This window comes from Primulina tabacum, chromosome 10 (genome assembly GCF_025594145.1).
Source record: "Primulina tabacum isolate GXHZ01 chromosome 10, ASM2559414v2, whole genome shotgun sequence".
Classification (NCBI taxonomy): domain Eukaryota; kingdom Viridiplantae; phylum Streptophyta; class Magnoliopsida; order Lamiales; family Gesneriaceae; genus Primulina; species Primulina tabacum.
The window spans coordinates 20160182-20188161 of record NC_134559.1 but is presented as its reverse complement, the minus strand read 5'-3'; the positions used below and the strand labels follow the sequence as shown (position 1 = coordinate 20188161).

Sequence of the window (27980 nt, the reverse complement as noted above, 5' to 3'; positions counted from 1 at the left end):
TGACGGCGTAAAATAACGCCGTAAGAAGCCTTTACCTGATAAGTATTCGTTACGTACAAAATATTATATAAATATTTACTCCAATTCTCTCTCTTATTCAACGGGCAAGGTCTTCAGCAGCTCGGTAATTTTTCTCTCTAAATTCCGTAGATTTTCTGTTTTCTTGGGTCTCAAGAATTCGCTGGGATTGATTTTCTGTTCGTGATATTAGTTGTGTTCTTTTTAGATTCTGGAATTGAATTCAATTTCTTTGAATTTGGAACCCATTTCTTGGACTTGCTATCTGATCCATTTTGACCATCTCTTTAGCCTGTTTAGATTAATCGACGTACCCATGTATATCTTTATCCTAGGTTTTGCTTTGTTTTTTTTTTTTTTTTTGTTAGTTTTTTAAGTTATTCTTTCTCTGATTTAGGTTATTTTGTGGATTGCTATTTGGTTTTTGAGATCCGGATTTAGCTTACGTGTGAGAAATTTTAGTTTTAGGCTTAAGAGTTTTGTTTGATTTGATTAGTTTGTGAAAGTGCTTTTGATTTATTGTATTTTTGAATTTAGGAAATTGGGGAATTTCGAAAGGCTATGAGTTGAGGGATTAAATGGCAGAGGAGAAACCAGATGAGTTTAGCCTTGAGAATAAGCAATCTACAGCTGCTTCAAGGTCTTCAGTTTCTGAGAACAGTAGCAAACACTGTCGTGAAGTCACCCAATGTAAGAAGTCCCACCAGCATTTCGTCAGCTCATAGGTATTGCTGTCGTGGCTCGTTCAATTTTAGTGTTCGAGTGAAGTATTTGTTTTATACTGTCTTTCATAATGTGATTGAAATGTTACTTTTAGTTTGTACGTTTCATGATTCTGAATGTGATCCTGGTCTTGTATTGTTATCCTTTTTCTTGTATCAGTATAGTGCTTCTATTATCTAATATTTATTTGTTGATGTTTCCAGTATGTATTATGTGGGTCGTCGAGTTGTTAAGAATGAATAGCTTTTTTTTTCTTTTTTCTTTTTTGGGTTTGGGATTGGGATCGGGTATTTTCCTGTCAATCATCACTTTGTTGCATGTGATCATAATTATGCATGCCAGGAAGGTTGTACGTATCTCATTGAGCTAAAGATTTAGCATGTAAGTTAGTTTGGTTATGAATTATGAATTTATGATGCTTTGCTTTCTCTTCCAAAATGTGGAACACCCAGTCTCATTGAGCTAAAGTTTTAGCATGTATGTTAGTTTGGTTGCGATGCTTTGCTTTCTTACATAAATAGACTGAGAGTTCCGCATTTTGAAAAGAATGTTCAAGATGGTAGCTTTAACTCCTTGATCTGGTTTTAGCAATTGCGGAATCCTCTCCCATAGAAGTATACATTTTTTCCCGTGTTATTTGATTGATAAAATATTAAAATTTCTCTTTTAATAAAAAATAGCTCGTGATGATAAAATGCGATTATCACCTTGGATAATGATCTGTGTATGAGACACATTTATTGACTTATAAAAAGCCTCTCCAGCATCGAATACATGGTGAAGTCTTACGGGGTAATTTAGCTTTACTAAGATTGTGTACGTCAATTCTACAACCTATTTTTCGTGTACCTGATTTTGGTCTATGGTATCAAGCATGGGACTATTGCTTTTATTCGTTAGTTTAGTACACTATATAGTAAATTGCATGCTTTGTACGGTGTCTTGCATTCTAAAAGCCTAAACCATGGTTTGATAAACTTAAAACTTAAACCACGTGTTTTGTTTCTGCAGAAGAACTACTGGGCCAATTAGAAGAGCAAAGGGAGGTTGGACTAGAGATGAGGTAAGAATTTGTTTCAAATGGAGTTAAACAATCTGCAGAGGTTCATGAAGCGATATGTTTCTTTCTGTTTAATTTTTTACAACCTTCAAGTTGAAATTAATGTTCTTACAATTTATAAGTGTGTCGGTGATATTTCTTTAGGATGATACACTAAAAAGAGCTGTTACAGATTTCAGAGGGAAGTGTTGGAAAAAAATAGGTATAATCTTTCAAAACTGCTCACTTTTATCTGTGGTGCAGTTTGCCTTTGATCTCTATTTGCAATTTCAATTGGACTTTCTGATTTAGTAGTCGATTGTATTATTATTTGTTGGTTTTTGAGATAGAGTTTGAGAGAAAACAAATGTTTTTTTTCATTATGTTTCCAACCTTTCCAGTACATGATATATAAGGAAGAAATAAGCTATCCTAATCTTGAAGAATCCAAAGAAATCTTAATCTAAAAGAGTTTAAAGTAAAATCAAAGATAAACCACTATCTTATGTACTTATTAAATAATAGTCAAATCAATATCTTAACTACTTGGTAGATAATAATACATTATCTACTTATTAAATAATATATTATATTCAACACTCCCCCTCAAGCTGGGTCATATAAGTTGATCATGCCAAGCTTGGAACTCAAATCTTCATAAATGGGCCGGTGAAGTGCTTTCGTAAGTATATCTGCAACTTGTAATTGGGTAGGAGTGTAGCCGAGGTCTATCACCCCCTTTTCAATCTTCTCACTAATGAAATGTCGATCAACCTCAACGTGTTTTGTTCTGTCATGATGGACTAGATTTTTCGAGATGCTAATGGCGGCTTGATTATCACACAATACATCTATATGATGACCCTCTTCCACTTTTAATTCATCGAGAAGTCTCTTGAGCCATATTCCTTCACAAATTCCGTTAGACAATGCACGGAACTCTCCTTCAGCACTACTACGAGCTACCACAGGTTGTTTCTTGCTTCGCCATGTTACCAAGTTCCCCCATACAAATGTGCAATATCCTGACGTGGAACGTCTGTCTGTAGGAGATTCAGCCCAATCAGCATCACTATACACTTTGATTTTCCGGATAGATGATTTCCTAAAGAGTAGCCCTTTGCCAGGTTTCCCTTTCAGATATCTCAACACTCGATATGCAGCATCCAAGTGTTCTTCTGTCGGAGTATTCATGAATTGACTAATAACAATAACAACAAATCCAATACCCGGTCGTGTATGGGCTTGGTATATAAGTTTGCCCACTAGTCGTTGATATCTCTCTTTATCAACAGGAGGACTATCATATTTAATGCCTAACTTGATGTTTGGATCCATCGGAGTACCCACAGGTTTGCACCCTAACATACCAGTTTCTTTCAGCAAGTCAAGAACATATTTTCGTTGTGAAATTGAGATACCCAGAGACGATCTTGCCACTTCCATTCCCAAAAAATACTTTAGATGGCCAAGGTCTTTCATTTCGAATTCTTTTGAGAGAATCAGTTTCACGCGGGCCATTTCGTCAGTATGATTTCCTGTAAGTACAATGTCATCCACGTACACTATAATGGCAGCAATCTTCCCTTCTTTATAGTGTTTCACAAATAATGTGTGATCAGATTGACATTGAGTGTAGCCATGTATCTTCAACACATTGGTAAATCGATGGAACCAGGCTCTAGGTGATTGTTTAAGCCCATATAGTGACTTTCTCAATCTGCACACCTTATTTTTTGTATATGTTGATTCAAAGCCTGGAGGAATGTTCATGTACACTTCTTCTTCAAGGTCACCATTGAGAAATGCATTCTTAACATCAAGCTGATACAAAGGCCAGTCTAGGTTGGCTGCAATAGATAATAGAACTCGAACAGTGTTGAGTCGAGCAACAGGAGCGAAAGTTTCTTGGTAGTCAATACCATAAGTTTGTGTGTACCCTTTAGCCACAAGTCTAGCTTTGAACCGCTCTATACTTCCATCGGACTTATGTTTGATTGTGAAGATCCATTTACATCCAACAGGTTTCTTTCCAGCTGGGAGATCAGCTATGTGCCATGTTTGATTTTTTCTCCCGTGCTCTGATTTCATCATAAACAGCAGCCTTCCAGTTCGGATGACTGAGAGCTTCATTAATGTCCCTTGGAACCTGAATCTGGTCTATAGTGGAAAGAAAAGCACGATATACAGGAGAAAAACGTTTGAGTGATACAAAATCACCTATAGGATGCATTGTACATGTTATAAGATGCATTGTACATGTTCGGACACCCTTCCTCACAGCAATTGGTCTATCATCAGGTTCAATGTACTCAGCTACCGGGGTATCGGGATCAGACATACCTTGTGTGGTTTTTTCTGAATTTGACAGCGGAGAGTATTCATTGGCAAGTTGATTTTGTACAGGCTGTACATTCTTTTGATGATGTATCCTTCGGGAATAGGTATGAGGTAGTGGGCTGATTATATTTGTTTCAGTTCGCTCATTGATGGATGGAAAAGATGGCTCAGGGATCGGTTCACAAGATGACTCGGGAATCGGTTCAATGTATGGTGTTGTGAGTTCCCAATGTAATGGTTCATAGCTTGAAAACTCCCCTTGAACCGATGTATTGGGATAGAATGATGCAGACTCAAAAAAGGTAACATCCATGGAAGAGTAAATTTTTTTTGTGACTGGAGAATAGCACTTGTACCCTTTCTAGTTAGGAGAATAACCAAGAAACATGCACTTGACAGCGCGAGGTTCGAGTTTGCCGCGATTATGGGAGTGGATGTGAACAAAGCATGAGCAACCAAAAACCTTGAGGGGAATCTCGTGAAGAAGATGTGAGTTGGGGAAAAATTTCTGGAAGCATTGGATGGGGGTTTGAAAATTTAGGACTCGAGAGGGCATCCGATTAATGAGGTAAGTGGCTGAGAGGATGGCATTACCCCTGTGGGACTTGGGGACATTCATAGTGTAAAGAAGTGATCGAGCAACTTCAAGGAGGTGACGATTTTTTCGCTTAGACACTCCGTTTTGTTGGGGTGTATCAACGCAAGAACTTTGGTGAATAATCCCATGCGTTTGCAAGTAACCCCCCAAAACAGAATTGAAATAGTCCCTTGCTCTATCTGTTCGTAAAATTTGAATCTGGGTAGAAAATTGTGTCTGAATCATGGTGTGGAAATGTTTGAAAATCTGTGTAGTCTCTGATTTATCTTTCATCAAGAACACCCACGAAAGACGTGTATGATCATCGACGAATAAAATAAACCAGCGAGTCCCACTCATATTGTTTATATTTGAGGGACCCCAGATGTCACTGTGTATAAGAGAAAATGCTTTTGATGGTTTGTAATGATTAGGCGTGAAAGTTGTACGAGTATGTTTAGATAATTGACAAATATCGCATTTAAGAGAATGCAGATTTTTATTATTATTAAACAAAAAGGCAAACAACTTGCGAAGATACCAAAAATTTGGATGGCCTAATCGATAATGCCACAATAAGATATCGCTATACTTGTTCAACATTGTAATAGAATGAGAGCAGAAAGGCTGGGAAGGACTTGGGTTTGGGAACATTCATCTTGAGAAGATACAGTCCAGCACAAAGATCAGCACTGCCAATCTTCCTCCCCGATGCCACATCCTGAAAAACACACGAATCAACAAAGAACTTAGCTGTGCATCTGAGATCATTACTGAGCTTACTTACAGACAACAGATTACATGCAAGATCTGGTGCAAACAAAACTGTACGAAGGTGAATATCATCAGTCAATTGAATTGATCCATAACCAGCAACTCTAGATAATGATCCGTTTGCAATTTGGACTGTATTCGAAGCATTACAATGGCTAAAGGACTGAAAATAGTTCATATTTCCAGTCATGTGGTCAGACGCACCCGAGTCTACTATCCAGGATGACAGTTCATGTTGGGCAGTTGAAGCAAATGAGAAAATACATGCGTGAGCCATGTTACTAGTGCCAGTGAGTGAGGGAGAAGTGGCAAGAGTATTCTGACCAATCAGTTTTTGGAGTAGTTCGAGTTGTTCTTTGGTAAAAGGCTGTTGAGGTAGCTGATCTACAGGCTGTTCTTCTGTTACTGCTGCATTGGCTCGTCTTTCACGTGCGGGCTTCCAGTCCACAGGCTTCCCATGGATTTTCCAACATGTTTCCAGCGTATGAGTGGATTTCCGGCATTTTGAGCACCATGGACGACCTGTCTTCATCTAAGTTTGTGGGGTTCGCATTGCACCAAAATCATCGGCAGCGGAGAACGAATGATTCTGCGTAGCTAGTGCATACCTATCGACGGACAGTGGAGGAACTAGAGGACCCAACATGACTTTTCTGCGGCTTTCCTCGTGACGCACTTCTGAAAAAACAGCCCGAAGACCAGGGAGAGGTTTTGTGCCCAATATCCGTCCGCGCACTTCATCCAGTGTAGCGTTGAGGCCGGATAAAAATTTGAAGATGCGTTTCCTTTCCACAATCACACGATATAAACCATCATCATCAGGGCATTTCCACTCATGAGTCTCGAATAGGTCAATCTGTTGCCATAGTCGAGTGAGGGAATTAAAATATACCTTTACAGTGAAGTCACCTTGACGGAGGTCCTGGAGGTTACTTTCAACAGCGAACAATTCTGATGTTTTGTCCTTGGATGAATATGTATCACGAGCGGCTTCCCATATGTCTTTGACAGTGGTATAGAGGAGAAAATTTTCACTTATTTCAGTCGTCATGGAGTTGATCAACCAAGACATTACCATATAATTTTCGGAATTCCAAGCCCTAAACTTGGAGTCGGATTTTTCAGGTTGATTCGACGTACCGGTGATGAATTCATCTTTTCCTCTTCCACAGATGAACATCATTACAGATTGTGACCATTGTAGGTAGTTTTGCCCATTTAATTTGTGGCAAGTGATCGGGATAGAGGAGGTATCGGCGGCCGCTAGAGGGATGGGCACTACTGGAGTGGCGGAGCTGGAACCTGAAGATTTGGATGAAGAAGCCATGCCGTTTTTTTTTTGTTTTGTTAAAGCTCTGATACCATGTTTGTTTTTGAGATGGAGCTTGAGAGAAAACAAAGGTTTTTTTTCCATTATGTTTCCAATCTTTCCGGTACATGATATATAAGGAAGAAATAAGCTATCCTAATTTAGAAGAATCCAAAGAAATCTTAATCTAAAAGAGTCTAAAATAAAATCAAAGATAAACCACTATCTTATCAATATCGTGAAAAACCATTTACGAAATTGCTTGTTGGAATAAGGAATATATTACATTTCCCAATTAGCATATCTTGTATCACTTAAATACTTAGTATTATTTATGTGTAATTTTGATACAACCACAAAATCAAACAACGAGAATAACAAAAATAGACTGATCAAGTAAGAAAATTAATCTGAGTTAAACACCCAGCCAAGGATTACATGCTTTTATTGAAGAAAGTCACTATCTTACCTTGCTCTAGCATGAAGCTAGCCAGACAAACAATCTTCTATGCCTTTCTTATAACCAACTCTAGCCTCATATGTTCATTCTTCTTTCCCACTCTAGTTACTTCTTGTAGTATACTCTTGTGGATTAAAAGAGTTGTCCTGACTCCTGATTTTCTAGGCCCCAATGTACTTGACCCCGTAACACTTTAATTTTTTATTATCTGTAAATGTTGATTAAAGAAAATGGATATATTTGCAATCAGAGAAACAAACATTAGTTTGAGATGCACACATCTAATCCTTAAGACACTTTACAGTAAAAAGCGAGTTATACTTTAAACAAGGTGGTCTTCATGGACGTGACACTTAATATGATAAATATTTTTAGTAATTATACAGAGTAGTTCAACAATTTAATCATGTTGTGTCTTACGATAGATATGCGTCCACACCACTGTATTAATTCTCAATGTATGCATCCTGTCCTCACATTGATGTTCATGCAGCTGAGTTCTTTCCAAATAGATCAGAAGTGCAGTGCTTACATCGATGGCAAAAAGTTCTTAATCCAGAACTTGTTAAAGGTCCCTGGACTCAAGAGGTTGGCAGTTAAAATTTCTCTTGTAGCACTTGTTGTTTTACTTTTGAAAAGTTCTATCATGATCTTACATGCTTGTGATTAAAAAATTGTACTGCTGATATTACTTACAGGAGGATGAGAAAATCACAGAACTGGTAGCTAAATATGGACCTACAAAATGGTCAGTCATAGCAAAGTCATTGCCTGGCCGAATTGGAAAGCAATGTCGTGAGAGGTAACATCACAAACGATGCCTAGTGGATAATGTTTTTATGTGAATATCTGATTATCGATTCACCCTTTCACCATAATTACATATTTAACAATTTCTGAAGGTTCTAATTTTTCTTAATGTGTTGCACTTCCAAATTTTCTTATGCGTTCACTACATAAAGGTGAACCAATTTCGTTAACAATGTTCAGGTTGCCAATCATTTGAATCCACACATTAAGAAGGAGGCTTGGACTTTGGAGGAGGAATTTTCTTTGCTTAATGCTCATCGGACTCATGGGAATAAATGGGCTGAATTAGCTAAGCTTCTACCTGGAAGGTATCATCATTCCACCATCATAATTTTTTAAGAGCAAGAGAGGAATTTCTTATGATTTCCATCTTAATCGTAGCCTGTACTGTCAAACGTGTGTTGTTGGTTTTATCTTTTGACTTGTATGGTTAAAATTGATGGCCTTTTTAAATGTTGCCATGCCACTTTGTCGAAAAAGAAAAAACATTCTGATGAAAATCATTTTCTTCAAATTATTGTCTTGAAAGTTAATGTGATTATACAGAAAACTGACATTTAGAAGGAGCAGGTTTTTTGGGTTGGAGGAGGCACTATGAGCTTTTATGTTTATCAAGTGTTTGGGTTTAATTCGCTTCTTGTAATCTACGACAAGCATAGCAAGTTGATTTTCTGATTCGTTGGTTGAATCAGTATGATTACCTTTTACTTGGCTATAACAGCAGAAAGTTTTAGCCATTATATTAGTTAAATTTTTTCCCCATGAACAGAGCGTTGGCCCTGTTGAGTTTTGGCAGCGGAAATAGTTATTGGAATATTGTACAAAGTTGGAGGAATATGTGATGTGTGAATATGTGAAAACTTATAGAAGAGAAACAAAGAACATTTTCAGAACAAGTTTCATTCCTTCAAATACAAGAATTATACAAGTGATCTCTCAGCTTATTCCCTGATCCTCTTACTCCTTAAACTTTTATTGAAGTTTATGTATGAATACCTTCGTACAAAATACAAATTACAAGCCTTTTATAGAATATAGAATGAGGAAAACCAACTGTAAGTTAAATAACTTCCTAGCCATTATCAACTAACCAACTACATCAAAAAACTAATTGTCGACTGGTTCAATTCTTGAATATTTGGAATTAATCCACAAATCTCCTTCTTCATTCCTAAATTCAAGAGCCTTTGATCCTTGTCCTTTGCAAACAATCCTCGAACTTTGCAGTGTGTATAACCTAGTGAACATATTTGCTGGATTGTCTGGAGTCTGCTTTGATATGCATAATGTTCTCCTTGATGAAGTATAGTTTCACATCCACATGCTTAATTGATACGAAACCTCGTACGAATGAAAAGCAAGCACGAATATAGAAATCGCACCCTCAATTCAATAACAAACAAGGAACGATTATGTTGTCCCGATCTTTTGAAACAAGTAACGATTTTCTGATATTCACCTCTAAGCGATTATAATTTAGCAACAAATATCAACGATAAAACAATTGAATTTCAAACGAACCTTCAAAGAACTTGTTTTGACAATCCGTGCGAAGAACAATCGACAAACGCCACAAAGATGCAATCTTTGATAAGTTTGATTTTGATAAACACAAAGCACAAGCCTTGCAAATTGAGAGAAATCTCCAATAATTTGATATCAATCTTCAATGATTTCGTTCATCCCCCTTACAATACATTACATAAACAATAAAAATAAGAAAAGTTGTGTGAAAAGGCTTAAATAAGATAACTAGCAACTTTGACACGGAAGTGCGCCAAAAGACCGCGGGTGCGGTGCTTGTTTGACCGCGGGTGCGGTGTAGCTTCGGCAACAGACCGCGGGTGCGTTAATGATTTGACCGCGGGTGCGGTGCAGCTTCGGGAAATTTTCTTAAATTTGATTATCATGGACCGCGGGTGCGGTCCCTGCTTTAGCGCGGGTGCGCTGGACCTTCGGCAATTGCACTTGAATAACATTCCAAAGACCTCCAATATTATTCCCATGATTCCCAACCTCTTCTAATTTAGTCATCCAATTTGTAGATCCTCCTTGGTAGTTCATCATGAGTCCTTGAAGTGCTTCTTTAAACTTCTTGTTACGTCCCCTCGTTATAGGTCCTTCGGGCAATACCAACGAATCCCATGTTTTCTTTGGTGCTTGATCAACCACGTTTGCATCATTCTCCCCTTCTTGAAAATGATTTGTCCTCAAATCTTGATCATCTCCTACATCAAACAACGAAAGATCACTAACATTAAAAGTAGAACTGACATTGTACTCACCTGGTAGGTCTAATTTGTAGGCATTGTCGTTAATCTTTTCAAGCACTTGAAATGGTCCATCACCCCTAGGTAAGAGCTTCGAACGTCGTTTTTCTGGAAATCTTTCCTCTCTCAAGTGCAACCATACCCAATCTCCCTTTTCAAAAACCATCTTTTTCCTCCCCTTGTTGGCTTGCTTCGTATATTGTAAATTCTTCTTCTCGATGTTATTCTTGACCTTCTCATGCAAATTTCTAACGAATTCAGCTTTCTTCTTGCCATCCATGTTCAACCTTTCACTCACAGGAAAAGACATCAAATCCAAAGGAGTTAAAGGATTAAAACCATAAACAATTTCAAATGGTGAATAATTCGTAGTAGAATGCACGCTACGGTTATAAGCAAACTCAACAAATGACAAACATTCTTCCCAATTTTTCAAGTTCTTTTTGAGTATAGCACGCAAAAGTGTTCCTAGAGTTCTATTAACAACTTCAGTTTGTTCATCCGTTTGAGGATGACATGTAGTAGAAAACAACAGTTTAGTGCCAAGCTTAGCCCACAAAGTTTTTCAAAAGTAACTCAAAAATTTAACATCACGGTCAGATACAATAGTCCTAGGCATACCATGCAACCTAACGACTTCCTTAAAGAACAAATCTGCAATGTTGGATGCATCATCGGTTTTATGACAAGCAATAAAATGTGCCAATTTAGAGAATCTATCAACAACAACAAATATTGAATCCCTCTCCTTCTTAGTCCTTGGCAAACCTAAAACAAAATCCATAGAAATATCAATCCAAGGTTCACTAGGAACAGGAAGTGGTGTATACAATCCATGTGGTTGTGTTCTAGACTTAGCTTGTCTACAAGTAATGCACTTTTCACAAACACGTTCAACATCACGTTTCATATGTGGCCAATAAAAATGCTCATGCAAACAACTCAAAGTTTTAGCCACACCAAAGTGCCTCATCAAACCACTACCATGTGCCTCCCTCACAAGTAACTCACGAATTGATGACTTAGGAATGCACAATCTATCTTCTCTAAATAAAAACCCATTATGCATATAAAATTTGTCATGTGGACCATGCATACATGTTTCAAATATCTCCTTAAAATCCTCATCCAACAAATACAACTCTTTCATATGTTCAAATCCCAAGATTTTCGACTCCAAGGTAGAGATTAATACGTACCTCCGTGATAGTGCGTCAGCCACTACATTATCCTTACCTTGTTTGTATTTGATTATGTAGGGAAATGTACCTATGAATGCCACCCAAACTCATGATCGGTATGGATTACAAACTCCTTAGGCCTCAAGTAGTGTTGCCACATCTCCAAGGTCCTCACAAGCGCGTACAACTCCTTGTCATACGTTGGATAGTTTAGTGCTGCTCCATTGAGTTTCTCACTAAAGTACGCCACTGGTCGTCCTCTTTGCATCAAAACCCCACCAATACCTACACCTGAAGCATCACATTCAATTTCAAAAGTATTAGAAAAATCAGGCAAAACAAGTAAAGGCGCATTAATTAATTTTTGTTTAATAATATTAAAAGACTTCTCTTGCTCCTCGCCCCAGTGGAATGGAATGTTCTTCTTAATCTTTTACAAACCTCCTATAGAAGCTTGCAAGACCATGAAAGCTTCGAACTTGGCTAACATTAGCAGGCGTTGGCCAATCTCGATAGCACTTACCTTGTTCTCATCCACTTGTATCCCCTGTGAACTTACCACAAGACCAAGAAAAACAAGTTTGCTTGTACAATAATCACATTTCTTAAGATTAGCATATAAATGTTCAGCCCTAAGTGTTGTCAGTACAAGTCTCAAATGCTCAACATGCTCTTTTAAATCTTTACTATACACAAAAATATCATCAAAATAAACCACAACAAATTTCCCTATGTAAGCACGCAAGACATGATTCATCAACCTCATAAAGGTACTAGGAGCGTTTGTTAAACCAAAAGGCATTACCATCCACTCATATAACCCATATTTTGTTTTAAATGCTGTTTTCCACTCATCACCTTCCTTCATCCTAATCTGATGATAACCACTCTTCAAGTCAATTTTACTAAAAATACATGCACCATGTAACTCATCTAACATATCATCTAATCTAGGTATGAGATGCCTATACTTGATGGTTATGTTATTAATTGCCCTACAATCCACACACATACGCCATGAGCCATCTTTCTTAGGAACTAGTAAAACAGGTACAACACAAGGAGACATGGACTCACGCACAAAACCCCTATCTAACAACTCACTTACCTGTAGTTGTAGCTCCTTAGTCTCCTCCGGATTGCTTCTGTAAGCTGGACGATTTGGCAATACACTTCCGGGTACCAAATCAATTTGGTGCTCAATCTCCCCCTCAATGGTGGTAATCCTTGAGGTAGCTACTCCGGAAATACATCTTCAAATTCCTACAAAAGTGAAAGAACAATGCTCGGAAGGGATACGGCTATATCACTTGTGTTAAAGAGAATCTCTTTGTAAAGAATCAACACAAGTGGATCATGTGTGTGCAACAATTGTTTCAACTCACTCTTTTGGGCCATATGTGTTTTCTTTTTGACATCTTTCCTCTCATTTGCTTTTCCCTCATTTTTCTTTTTTATGGCTATCTCACTTTTTCTTTTAGCCATGTCATTTTTGTTTTCAAAGGCCATCTCACTTTTTAATTCACTCTTTTTTTCGGCCTCATCTCTTTTTTTTTTCAATTGGTCCTCCAACACTTGCTTTGGGGACAAAGGAAGTAAAACAATGGGTTCTTTCTTGAGTACAAAAGAATATTTATTTCTAAACCCATCATGTGTCACTTGCCTATCATATTGCCATGGTCTTCCTAACAAAATATGACAAGTATGCATTGGTACCACATCACACAATACCTCATCAATATACTTCCCAATCGAAAACGCAACCAAAACTTGTTTGTTCACCTTCACTTCGGCACAGTCATTCAACCACTGTAGCCTATATGATTGAGGATGTTTCAGAGTAGGCAAGCTCAATTTTTCCACCATCTCAAGACTAGCAACATTGGTACAACTCCCTCCATCTATAATAATGTTGCAAACTTTGCCACTGACAAAACATCTAGTATGGAACAAGTTTTCCCGCTGATTCGTCTCCTCTTCTTTGACTTGGGCACTCATGATACGCCTAGTCACTAATGCCTCACCCACAACTGCTTCATATCCCTCATCAGGATCCTCTAATGCAGGCATCTCATCTTCATCCTCTCCATCATCTCCCTCACTATGAGATTCATACTCCCCATAATTATTCAACACCATCACCCTTTTATCGGGACAACATAATCGTTCCTTGTTTGTTATTGAATTGAGGGTGCGATTTCTATATTCGTGCTTGCTTTTCATTCGTACGAGGTTTCGTATCAATTAAGCATGTGGATGTGAAACTATACTTCATCAAGGAGAACATTATGCATATCAAAGCAGACTCCAGACAATCCAGCAAATATGTTCACTAGGTTATACACACTGCAAAGTTCGAGGATTGTTTGCAAAGGACAAGGATCAAAGGCTTAAATAAGATAACTAGCAACTTTGACACGGAAGTGCGCCAAAAGACCGCGGGTGCGGTGCTTGTTTGACCGCGGGTGCGGTGTAGCTTCGGCAACAGACCGCGGGTGCGCTAATGATTTGACCGCGGGTGCGGTGCAGCTTCGGGAAATTTTCTTAAATTTGATTATCATGGACCACAGGTGCGGTCCCTGCTTTAGCGCGGGTGCGCTGGACCTTCGGCAATTGCACTTGAATAACATTCCAAAGACCTCCAATATTATTCCCATGATTCCCAACCTCTTCTAATTTAGTCATCCAATTTGTAGATCCTCCTTGGTAGTTCATCATGAGTCCTTGAAGTGCTTCTTTAAACTTCTTGCTACGTCCCCTCGTTATAGGTCCTTCGGGCAATACCAACGAATCCCATGTTTTCTTTGGTGCTTGATCAACCACGTTTGCATCATTAATCCTCTCATGAATCACTTGATTTCTGGCCATGTGAAACGCACTTTGACTATCACAATAGATTTCCCACTTGTTATGTTCAATCCCGAGCTCCCTTAAGAATCCCTTGATCCGTAAGGCTTTTTTTACTGCTTTGGTCAATGATATGAACTCAACTTCAGTTGTGGAGAGTGTCACCACTGCTTGCAAGCTTGATCTCCAGCTTATTGCAATCCCAAACGTGATGAATATGCCAAAAAGTGATTTCCCGCTCTCTTTGCACCCATGCTGTTTTTGCACCCAGCAAAATCTGAATCACTGTATCCATCAATTATTCCAGCTCCTTCTCCATCTCCTGAGTCTAATCCCCAGTCTTTTGAGTCTAATCCCTCAAATCTCAGGCCATAATTCATTGTTCCATTCAAGTATTTTAATGTCCACTCGACAGCATCCCAAGAATCTTCCCGAGTTTTGACATAAACCTACTGATCACGCTTATTGCATATGCCAAGTCAGGTCTTGTTCATACCATGGCGTACATAATACACCCCACAACATTGGCATATGGTATTTTATCCATATAATCCTCTTCCTCCTCTGTTTTTGGTGATAGATTTGGACAACTTGAAATGAGATGTCATTGGTAACTGGACTCCCTTAGCCTCAAACATACTGAATCTTTTAAGTACATTTTCCAAATACTTTTTTTGAGTGAGATATAGAAGCCCCTTTCTTTTGTCCCTTGCAATTTCCATGCCTAGGATTTATAGCTTCACCAATCTCCTTGATCTCAAATTCTTGCTTTAATTCAGCCTTCAATAGATATATTTGTATTTTATCCCGGCTTGCAATCAAGATATCATCTACGTATATCAAAAGGTAGATGTGATCCTGATTGTGTTTCTTCTTAAAATACACACAAAGATCCGAATTGCATCTCTTGAATTTTTGACTTTCTATGAATGCATTGAACTTCTTATTCCATTGCCTCGGAGGCTGCCTCAACCTGTACAATGATTTCTTCAGCAAAGATACTTTGTCTTCCTGGCCCTTACTCACAAATCCTTCAGTTTGCTCCATGAATATTTTCTCATCCATATCTCCATAGACTAATGTAGTTTAATATCAAGTTGATGCAATTACAAGTTCTGTTGTGTCAATTGATCTGTATATTACAACTGGTGAGTAAAATTCACCAAAATCCACTCCTTCATGTGGAAAGAATCCCCTTGCAACCAACCTTGCCTTATACCTGGGGAGGTTACCTGGATTTATATGATCCTTCTTCTTATAAATCCGTCTGCAATATATCAGCTTCTACCCTTGAGGTTTATCCACCAACTCCCATGTTTTATAGACCTTTATGAACATCATCTCCTCTTTCTCCATAGCTTGTATCCATCTCAAGCTATCTTTTCCTTGTACAGCCTCCACATAAGTTGTTGGTTTCCCCTGTTCCTGTATGTTATCCCCTACAGCCAAAGAATAAGAAATTATGTCAGCATAGCCATACCTGTCAGAGGGTATAATTTGTCTCCTGATCTTGTCCCTGGCCAAATTATATTGTGTTGGCTCCTCCAAGTTTTCAGTAGGGCGAGGGGATTCCCCTTGCTCCTCAATTCTTTGAGACAAGTTTTGTTCAGTCCTCTCAGTGGCGTGTGGTATTTCCCACTGAGTAGTCTCCTTCTTCTTTGAATTAGATGGAGTTTCTTCCACGTCCTTTATCCCCTCCTTCCTCATCACCATTTCATCTTCCTCAGACACCACATCTCTGCTGATGAAGCATTTCTTGTACCCGACTCCAGGCACCAAAGTTTGTAGCCTTTAACACCTTCTAGTTATCCCAAGAAAATACACTTTAATGCCCTAGCCTCCAGTTTATCTTGCCTGGTGTGAACATGTTCTACCCAAAATGCTTTTGGCTGATTTATACCAATGAAATGCATCATATTCTCTCAAGCAAGGATAACCGCCATTTGTTTGGGATTACCTGGTACAGTCCTGTGCCTTAATATTCTTCCTTTTGCACATAGATTCTTGAACTCCCTTGACAAGAATTTCATTCCATTGTCAGTCCATCCCTGATTGAGTTTCAATCAGTGTCTTCCATTCCTTGAACATTTTGAAGGCAAGGCAAGTGGATTGACATATAGTTTTCTGGAATAATCATCCAATATGGTCAAGAGTACGCTGCATCATGAATGAGTTTTTGTTGGTCCCCATAAGTCCACATGTATGTAGTCCAATTTTGGTTTGGTTGTATGTTGTCTAGTGCTGAATTTCACCCTGTGAGTACTGTGAGATTTACCCAGTGTAATACTCACAAAATCCCAAATCATCCTCAAGATGATCCCCTAATGTTCTTTGCTTCTTGAGTTCCTGAATACCTTTGTGACTCACATGCCCCAACCTCTTGTGCCACAAGCCCCGTGACAAGATTATAGAATGAATCTGTCACAACTTTCCCCAATTGTTGATATAACCCATGTCTCAATTCTTCTTTGTACATGACCATGGATCCCTTGATAATCGTCAAGCTTTTGTTGTCTCCGGTGAAGTATATCCAGCCTTATAAAATTCACCAAGTGAGATAACATTCTTCTCAAGCTCAGAAATGTATCTCACATCATGCAACGTCCTCACCATGCCATCATGTAATTTTAGACTCACAATTCTTATTCTTTCCACTGCACATGCTTTTTCATCCCCGATAAGTACTTTAGGCCCTGATAAACTTTTAAAGTTTTGAAGTCATACCTTATTGTAAGTCATGTGAAAGGGGCATTCAGAGTCTAAGATCCAATACTCTGTGTGATTTCCAGAGGAAGTCGTCAATGCATAAGAAAGAGCCATGAGGGCCTATGCTGATATTAGCTTTCTTATTCTGATCATCATCCTTCGACTTCTTCTTCCTCCTCTCTGGACAATTACGCTTTAAATGCCCTCCTTATTACACAAAGCATTTCTGCTTTGTTTTTTTACTGTGACCTTGTTTGTCTATTGATCTCCCTCTTCTGTGGTCTTCCTCTCACATTTAATCCATCACCAACGTTCCTGTCTCTGTCTTTTGCATTTGATTTCTTCTTCGAATCCTTAGATATCAGTGCGCTTTGGACATCTTCCAGAGACAGACTCTCCCTTCCATACAACAAAGTGTCCACAACATTTGAGTATGATCTTGGTAGAGAACTGATCAGTAGGAGTGCTTGATCCTAATCATTTACCACCACTCTAATGTTTTCCAAATCCTGGATTATCTTTTCAAATGCATCCAGTTGAGATTCGAGATCATCATCTTACCTTATCTTGAAAGCATACAAGGATTGCTTCAAGAATAACCGGCTCGCTAGAGTCTGGGTCATGTATAGAGACTTTAGTTTTCTCCACATTTCAGCTGCTATATCTTCCTTGACCACGTTTCTCAAACTGAGTCAGACAAGTTTAAGATCAGTATGTTGTGTGCCTTTTGAAGTAAATCGGCCTTTGCTTGGACCGATAAACTTGCTGATAATTCTTCCCTCCTTCAATGGAAGATCGAGGCCTTGGTGAACCAACAACGCTCGCATCTTTATCCTCCAGCCCAAAGTTGTTGCTTTCATTTAATTTCTCTAGATCAAACGTTGTGGACGTCAACTTTAAACCCTTAACCCTGAACCATACCAATTTGTTGAGTTTTGGCAGAATAGTTCAGGAAATGCTGTATAAAGTTGGAGGAATATGTGTGTGAGTGATGTGTAAATATGTGCTTATAGAAGTGTAAATATGTGAAAACTTATAGAAGAGAAACAAAGAAGATTTTTAGAACAAGTTTCATTCTTTCAAATACAAGAGTTATGCAAGTGATCTCTCAGCTTATTCCCTGTTCCTCTCACTCCATAAACTCTCGTTGAAGTTTCTGAATGAACACCTTCGTACAAACTACAAATTACAAGCCTTTTATAGAACGTAGAATGAGAAAACCAACTAGAAGTTAAATAACTTCCTAGCCATTTACCCACTAACCCACTACATCAAAAAACTTACCTTTGACTAGTTCAACTCTTGAATATTTGGAATTAATCCACAAGCCCTGCTCGATATTCAAGTCACAAAAGTTAATAGGAAAGAGTTGTACATTAAATTAATTCCATAATCATGTAACTGATATTTGTGATTCAGGAAAGGAAACTAACACTGTTGGTCCTTGAGTAGGCTGGATAAGCCTATTTGAAATGGTATTTTTCATTTATTTGTCTCCGTAAAAGGTTTGTCATCAGGTGGGTCATGTCATTTATCAGATGATCTTTTTACATAAAGAAAAGGGTTCGTAGTTCTGTTTACGATTGATGTTCTCAGGCGTATAGTGACTGGATTTCATCTGCAGAACTGATAATGCAATCAAGAATCACTGGAACAGCTCGCTGAAGAAGAAGTTAGATTTTTATCTGGCCACTGGGAACCTTCCTCCAGTTGCCAAACATGTCACCCAAAATGGTGTCAGAGAAATCAATAGAACAGCTTTAGTTGGAGAGGTACATTTTGTTTCAGATAAAGGATTTAAAATAACTGCCTTAGTTTCATCTGGACCCACAGATATTGATAAAGTTGAAGATGGGAGGGATGATCCAGGGAATATAACGGAGAATCCTGATATTACTGCCTCAACTGTTGTTCGGCAGGATGATCCGAAGATTATAGCAAAGAATCCTGATGCCTCAACTGTTAATCTGCAGAGCAAGTTTCCCAATTCTGAGCTCACTAAATGTGAGCCGTTCCCATCAGAAGCAGATACTATCCCATCAAAGTTAGAATCCAAGATTGAGAGACATGGAATATATGATGAAGTTGATAGATGCCAGACACTTGGAGAACCATCACCTTATAATTTTCCAATACAGGAAACACTATATTACTCGCCACCGTATTTGGACAATTATCTCCAGCAAGATTCTAACTTTCAAAATAATTCCTTGATGCAGTCTGACTCAGAAATTAGTTTAGAAACGCTACGTAATACTTTTCTCACTCCCCGAAGTGTAAAAGGTGGTAGCTCATTTTTACGAACTCCTGAATCTATACTGAAATTTGCTGCAAAAAGTTTTTCAAATACTCCATCCATACTAAGAAAGAGAAAGAGCGAAACACGGCACAGGGAAGCAATTTTACCTCACGGTGATCACAATGACGTGGATATTTCCCAAAAAGTTGGGTTGCAAAACCATAGTTTATGTCCGGGTAGTATTTGCGATACTGATTCAGGTTTAAGCAGCATCAAGTCTTTTGATGCATCTCCACCATACAGGTTAAATTTCAGAAGGAATTATGTCCTTAAATATGTTGGGAAGCAGCTTAATTTTGCCGATAACATGGAGCAAGGTTATTGCGACGATGACGCTAAATCAGAAGACTCGATGGTCAAGCTAATCCCTCCTTATACAAAGTTCTACACACGTCAAAGACGAGGTAATTTATTTCATTTAAGTTCTCCTTTTGAAGTCCCAGCAAGATTGGTCATGCTTCATGTTATAAACCTCAAAGCGTGGTTTTTTCCACTTATATATAGCAAACAGCGATGTTGCCATACACAACCTTTACTCACTTCTGTGCATGTAAGATTATCAATTTCTTGGAAGTATATATTTTCTTGTTTGGTTGAATATTTTATGGCCAGAGTAGTTCCTACTATGAGGGACTCAAGATAATGTAATCCCAAAAAAAGTTAACGAATTTCAAATCCATCAACTATGATGTAAAGAAAATCAATATTAAGGACAGTAGCCAGCAAGGCTACTATATATAAGATTGGCATTATGGAACCAGATGGGGTGGTCCCCATTAATGATATGAATCCTCGTATGAATGAGAAGCAAACACGATTAATTAGAATCGCGCCCTTAATTCAATAACGAACAAGGATCGATTCCCGATCTTTTGAAACAAGCAACGATTTGTGATATTCACCTCTAAGCGATTAAAACTTAGCAACAAATATCAACGATAATAACAATCGAATTTCATACGAACCTTCAAAGAACTTGTTTTGACAATCCGTGCGAAAACAATCGACAAACGCCACAATGATGCAATCTTTGATAAGTTTGATTTGGTAATGAACAAAGCTTTAAAAGCCTTGAGAATTGAGAGAAAACCTCAAAATATTTCTTATCAATCTGAATTGGTTCGTTTATGGTCTCATACAATCATTATATAATCAATAAAACATGAAAAAGTAGTGTAAAAAGTCATAAAGAAAGTTGTGAACAAATTCTACACGGCAGGGCGCGCGGCTGCGCATGATCTCGCGCGGTGGCGCGCGAGATTCTGTCCAGGCGCGCGGTGGCGCGGGTTTTACGCACGGTGGCGCGCGCATGGGCGCGCGGCTGCGCCCGCTTGTGGCGCGGTGGCGCGCCTAGTGCTGCTTAATGCGTGCGGCTGCGCGTCTTTCTTGCGCGGGTGCGTGTAAGTTGCTGTATTCATGGTCTTTTATCACTTGAATGACATTCCAAACACTTCCATTATTGTGTCCATGTTCCCCAAGCTCTTCTAATTTAGACACCCCATTTGTTGAACTTCCTTGGTAGCTCACCATGAATCCTTGAAGTGCTTCTTTAAACTTCTTGCTACGTCCCCTCGTTATAGGTCCTTCGGGCAACTCCAACGACTCTCATGCCTTCTTTGGTGCTTGACCAACCACGTTTGCATCATCCTCCTCTTCTTGAAAAGGATTTGTCCTCAAATCTTGATCATCTCCTACACCGAACAACGAAAGATCACTAACATTAAAAGTGGAACTGACATTGTACTCACCTGGTAAATCTAGTTTGTAGGCATTGTCGTTAATCTTTTCAAGCACTTGAAATGGTCCATCACCTCAAGGTAGGAGCTTCGAACGTCGCTTCTCTGGAAATCTTTCCTTCCTTAAGTGCAACCACACCCAATCTCCCTTTTCAAAAACCATCTTCTTCCTCCCCTTGTTGCCTTGCTTCGTCTATTGTAAATTCTTCTTCTCGATGTTAGCCTTGACCTTCTCATGCAAACTCCTAACAAATTCAGCTTTCTTCTTGCCATCCATGTTCAACCTTTCACTCACAGGCAAAGACATCAAATCCAAAGGAGTTAAAGTGTTAAAACCATAAACATTCTCAAATGGTGAATAATTCGTAGTAGAATGCATGCTACGATTATAAGCAAACTCCACAAATGACAAGCAATCTTCCCAATTTTTCAAGTTCTTTTAAGTATAGCACGCAAAAGTGTTCCTAGAGTCCTATTAACAACTTCAGTTTGTCCATCCGTTTGAGGATCACATGTAGTAGAAAACAATAGTTTTGTGCCAAGTTTAGCCCACAAAGTTTTCCAAAAATAACTCAAAAATTTAACATCACGGTCAGATAAAATAGTCCTAGGCATACCATGCAACCTAACGACTTCCTTAAAGAACAAATCCGCAATGTTTGATGCATCATCGGTTTTATGACAAGCAATAAAATGTGCAATCTTAGAGAATCTATCTACAACAACAAATATTGAATCCCTCCCCTTCTTAGTCCTAGGCAACCCCAAAACAAAGTTCATAGAAATATCAGCCCAAGGTTCACTAGGAACAGGAAGTGGTGTATACAATCCATATGGTTGTGTTCTCGACTTTGCTTGTCTACAAGTTATGCACCTTTCACAAACACGTTCAACATCACGTTTCATATGTGGCCAATAAAAATGTTCATGCAAAGAACTCAAAGTTTTAGCCACACCAAAGTGCCCCATCAAACCACCTCCATGTGCCTCCCTCACAAGTAATTCACGAATTGATTACTTAGGAATGCACAATCTATCTTCTCTAAATAAAAACCCATTATGCAAATAAAAGTTATCATGTGGACTATGCATGCATTTTTCAAATATCTCCTTAAGATCCTCATCCAACAAATACAACTCTTTCACATGCTCAAACCCCAAAATTTTCGACTCCAATGTAGAGATTAGTACGTACCTCCGTGATAATACGTCGGCCACTACATTTTCCTTACCTTGTTTGTATTTGATTATGTAGGGGAATGTTCCTATGAACGCCACCCACTTGGCATGCCGCTTGTTCAGTTTCTGTTGTCCCCTAAGGTACTTTAGAGACTCATGATCCGTATGGATCACAAACTCCTTAGGCCTCAAGTAGTGTTGCCACATCTCCAAAGTCCTCACAAGCGCGTACAACTCTTTTTCATACGTTGGATAGTTCAGTGCTGCTCCATTGAGTTTCTCACTAAAGTACGCCACTGGTCGTCCTCCTTGCATCAAAACCCCACCAATACCTATACCTGAAGCATCACATTCAATTTCAAAAGTATTAGAAAAATCCGGCAAAACAAGTAAAGGAGCATTAATTAATTTTTGTTTAAAAATATTAAAAGACTTCTCTTGCTCCTCGGCCCAATGGAATGGAACATTTTTTTTAATCACCGCTGTCATCGATGCTGCCAGTGTGCTGAAATCCTTTACAAACCTCCTATAGAAGCTTGCAAGACCATGAAAACTTCGGACTTGACCAATAGTAGCAGGAGTTGGCCAATCTCGAATAGCACTTACCTTATCTTCATCCATTTGTATTCCCTGTGAACTTACCACAAAACCAAGAAAGACAAGTTTGCTTGTACAAAAATCACATTTCTTTAAGTTAGCATACAAATTTTCAGCCCTTAGTGTGATTAGCACAAGTCTCAAGTGGTTAACATGCTCATCCAAGTTTTTGCTATACACTAGGATATCATCAAAATAAATCACAACAAACTTTCCTATGTATGCACACAAAACATGATACATTAACCTCATAAAGGTGCTAGGAGCGTTAGTTAAGCCAAAAGGCATGACCATCCACTCATATAACCCATATTTGGTTTTAAATGCAGTTTTCCACTCATCACCTTCCCTCATCCTAATTTGGTGATAACCACTCTTCAAATCAACTTTGCTAAAGATACAAGCACCATGCAATTCATCTAACATATCATCTAGTCTAGGTATGAGATGCCTATACTTAATGGTTATGTTATTAATTGCTCTACAATCTACACATACGCCATGAGCCATCTTTCTTAGGAACTAGTAAAACAGGTACAGCACAAGGTGACATGGACTCACGCACAAAACCCCTATCTAACAACTCACTTACCTGCCGCTGAAGTTCCTTAGTCTCCTCCGGATTGCTCCTATAGGCTGGATGATTTGGCAATGCACTTCCCGGCACGAAATCGATTTGGTGCTCGATTCCCCTCAATGGTGGTAAGCCTTTAGGTAACTCTTCCGGAAACACATCTTCAAATTCCTGCAAAAATGAAACAACAATGCTCGGAAGGAACCCGGCTATGTCACTTGTGTTAAGGAGAATCTCCTTGTAAAGAGTCAACACAAGTGGTTCATGTATGTGCATTAAATGTTTCAACTCACCTTTTTGGGCCATATATGTTTTCTTTTTGGCCTCTTTCCTCTCAATTTCTTTTCTCTCTTTTTTGTTGTGTATGGCTATCTCACCTTTTTGATATCTCTTTCTTTCAGCCATCTCATATTTTCTTTCAAGGGCCATCTCACTTTTGTTCTCATTCTTTTTTTCGGCCCCTTCTCTTTTTTTTTTTTTCAATTGGTCCTCCGACACTTGCTTTGGGGACAAAGGAAGTAAAACAATGGGTTCTTTCTTGAGTACAAAAGAATATCTATTCCTAAACCCATCATGTGTCACTTGTCTATCATATTGCCATGGTCTCCCTAACAAAATATGACAAGCATGCATTGGCACCACATCACACAACACCTCATCAACATACTTCCCAATCGAAAAAGAAACCAACACTTGTTTTGTCACCTTCACTTCCGCACAATCATTCAACCATTGAAGCCTATATTGTTGAGGATGCTTTAACGTAGGTATATCCAACTTTTCTACCATCTCACTACTAGCCACATTGGTGCAACTTCCTCCATCTATAATAATGTTGCAAACCCTGCCACTGACAAAATATCTAGTATGGAACAAGTTTTCCCGCTGATTCGTCTCCTCTTCTTTTACTTGGGCACTCATGATATGCCTAGTCACTAATGCCTCACCCACAACTGCTTCATATCCCTCATCAGGATCCTCTAATGCAGGCATTTCATCTTCATCCTCTCCATCATCTCCCTCACTATGAGATTCATACTCCCCATAAGTATTCAATACCATCACTTTTTTATTGGGACATTGGCTGGCAATATGTCCAACTCCTTGACACCTAAAACATTTGACATCTCTAGAACGATTAATAGGAGTTTCAGGTTTACCTTGCAATCCCTGCTTAGGCGCCTCCTGTTTAATGTCAACTTTGGCCTTGGCCACAACCTTGCCTTCTTCACGTTTAACAACGTTGGAACGCCAAGGTGTTGATGCATTCCCCACTTGAGTAGTGCGACCAACTACTCTCCTCTTGAGTTGTTGCTCCACTTTTATCGCCATCTGCACCATCTCATCTATATCCAAGTAGTGCCTAAGCTCCACTTGGTCTAGAATCTCCCTATTCAAGTCACACAAGAAACGAGCCATAGTAGCCTCACGATCCTCCTCTATGTTTGCTCTAATCATCACAACTTCCAACTCTTTATAGTAGTCCTCAACACTCTTCACACCTTGTCTCAAAGTTTGTAACCTCTTAAACATTTCTCTATAATAGTGATTCGGTACAAACCTCTTCCTCATTACGCTCTTCATCTCAGCCCAAGTTTCTATAGGCCTCTCATTGCATCTTTTCTTAGTGATCTCACCAAATAAGTGCGTAATCAACAAACTCAACCACTGCCAACCACCTAACCTTTTTGAGTTCAGAATAGTGGTGACAGTCAAAAACAAATTCAACTCGCTTTTCCCATTCTAAATAAGCCTCTGGGTCTGACTTACCATGGAACGACGAAATTTTCATTTTAATGCTACCTATGTTACCATCTTCCCTATTCCCATCATCATACCTACCCCGTACGGCTTCTCTTCTTCCTCTACCAAACCCTCTACCTCTTTCGTTCCTACCCCAGTTCTCGTTTTGACTCTTCTCTTCTCCTCCCAAATCATATTCATCCTCTTCTTCTTCGCCTCTACCCAAACCTTTAGGCTTAGATTTATTTTCGCTAGTACTAACCTCAAGCCTATCCAACCTCTCATGTAAAGGATCCAACTCAGCCCTCATCATCCTACTAAAGTGCCCAAATAACGCCTCCATTTGAACTTTAGACAACCCCTGGTTCGAACTATCTCCTACCTCCCTCTCCATTTTACTTTCAGATTTTGTACCTGCAAGAAAATGTTAGTAGAAATAAAAGATGTTCCTCACCCAAATTTCTCGAAAGTGTGATCAATTTTTATATTTGTATATCAAACTAACAAGATTCAACTCGTGGACACTCGCAACTGTTTCACTTGGACTGCGCAAAACCAAGAACGCTAGAATAACGCAGATCTTACAACAATACAAAGGATAACACGGATCTGAAAACAGAAACAAAAATATAACACAGATCTGAGAACAAAACAAAATTTTTTGAAAGATCTGAAAATAACAACGAAAGGATAACACAGATCTTGAGAAAGAACGAAATTTTAGACAGATCTAAAAATAACAACGAAAGGATAACACCGATCTGAGAACAGAACGAAATTTAAACAGATCTGAAAATAGCAACGATAACTTACTTGAATCAAAGAGAACCAAATGCTCTGATACCAAATGATACGAATCCTCGTACGAATGAGAAGCAAACACGATTAATTAGAATCGCTCCCTCAATTCAATAACGAACAAGAATCGATTGTGTTGTCCCGATCTTTTGAAACAAGCAACGATTTGTGATATTCACCTCTAAGCGATTAAAACTTAGCAACAAATATCAACGATAATAACAATCGAATTTCATACGAACCTTCAAAGAACTTGTTTTGAAAATCTGTGCGAAAACAATCGACAAACGCCACAAAGATGCAATCTTTGATAAGTTTGATTTGGTAATGAACAAAGCTTTAAAAGCCTTGAGAATTGAGAGAAAATCTCAAAATATTTCTTATCAATCTGAATTGGTTCGTTTATGGTCTCATACAATCATTATATAATCAATAAAACATGAAAAAGTAGTGTAAAAAGTCATAAAGAAAGTTGTGAACAAATTCTACACGGCAGGGCGCGCGGCTGCGCATGATCTCGCGCGGTGGCGCGCGAGATTCTGTCCAGGCGCGCGGTGGCGCAGGTTTTACGCGCGGTGGCGCGCGCATGGGCGCGCGGCTGCGCCCGCTTGTGGCGCGGTGGCGCGCCTAGTGCTGCTTAATGCGCGCGGCTGCACGTCTTTCTTGCGCGGGTGCGTGTAAGTTACTGTATTCATGGTCTTTTATCACTTGAATGACATTCCAAACACTTCCATTATTGTGTCCATGTTCCCCAAGCTCTTCTAATTTAGACACCCCATTTGTTGAACTTCCTTGGTAGCTCACCATGAATCCTTGAAGTGCTTCTTTAAACTTCTTGCTACGTCCCCTCGTTATAGGTCCTTCGGGCAACTCCAACGACTCCCATGCCTTCTTTGGTGCTTGACCAACCACGTTTGCATCAATTAATATTTTTGTTTTCCCATTGTTTCAATATTTTAGTTTTACCCCCCAATACAAAAATACTGACTTCGCTGTTGGTTGTATACATCTTATGTGTGGCCTTGGTGCTAAGGATAGGTGGTCTAAATTTGTCTTACTGTGGGTTGTATACATCTTATGTGTGTGTGGCCTTGGTGCTAAGGATAGGTGGTCTAAATTTTTCTTACTGTGGGGCTTCCTCTTGAATTGGTTATATTATTGAACTTCTGTTCTTTCAAAGTTCTTATGATGCAATGCATCTAGCACCTTTTCCTATAATGTGTTCCCTCTATACTGCTGTTTGTAAATGAATTGAGTACTGCTCATTGCAAATGACCAATGATGAGCACCGAGTGATTCTCTCGCCAGTTCTGATTGATGTGCATTCTTCTAAATCTTAATTTCCTAACGTTTTGGCAACTACGTTCAGAGTCTAATTATTTACTTCATTTCGTTGCTTGTTTGTGTTGCTCAGATAAAGAATGTTGCTTCTGAAGTGATAGGATTTGAAGAATGTAAGAGCACATGTAGTCAAGTTTGCTGCAGACGAACAAACGTTCCTCTCAGTTTGGACTTCTATAATCTTCGAAAGAGTAAGTCTATTGTTGCCATCATAGCTTTAAAGTTACTGATGTTTCCTAAAAACTCCCTCTAAACTCTTGTCAAGCAGCAATCGATTTGTACAGTTGTGCCCTAAATAAAAATAGGCTGGTATTTTTTACAATGAAAGTTCAGTTCATCTTTATGATCTCAGAGCCTTGTAGGATAGATTATAACCTTTTCTCTTAAGGATATGATTTCACTCGTTGCATTCTGTTTGTAACCTAGTGTATAATTTTAGCATGCATGTGAGCATTTCCTTAGCCAAACTAAACTTGAAATATTAACGCCTTTCCTGGCCAAACTAACTCGAAAAACTAAATTTCAGTGATTCAATGAATGGCATCTTTGTATATCATACAATATAATGATCTAAACCAGATAGAACAGGCTGTACCGAATATATTATAAGCATGACACCGGGGAGAATCATAGACCGTGTCATTGAATGATTGTTTATT

At 38.8% G+C, this 27980-nt stretch overlaps 1 pseudogene; it reads left to right on the top strand.

Moving 5' to 3' along the window:
• The first annotated feature begins 79 nt into the window (after window positions 1–79).
• On the top strand, window positions 80–27733 carry LOC142506075 (transcription factor MYB3R-3-like; annotated as a pseudogene).
• Window positions 27734–27980: the final 247 nt, after the last annotated feature.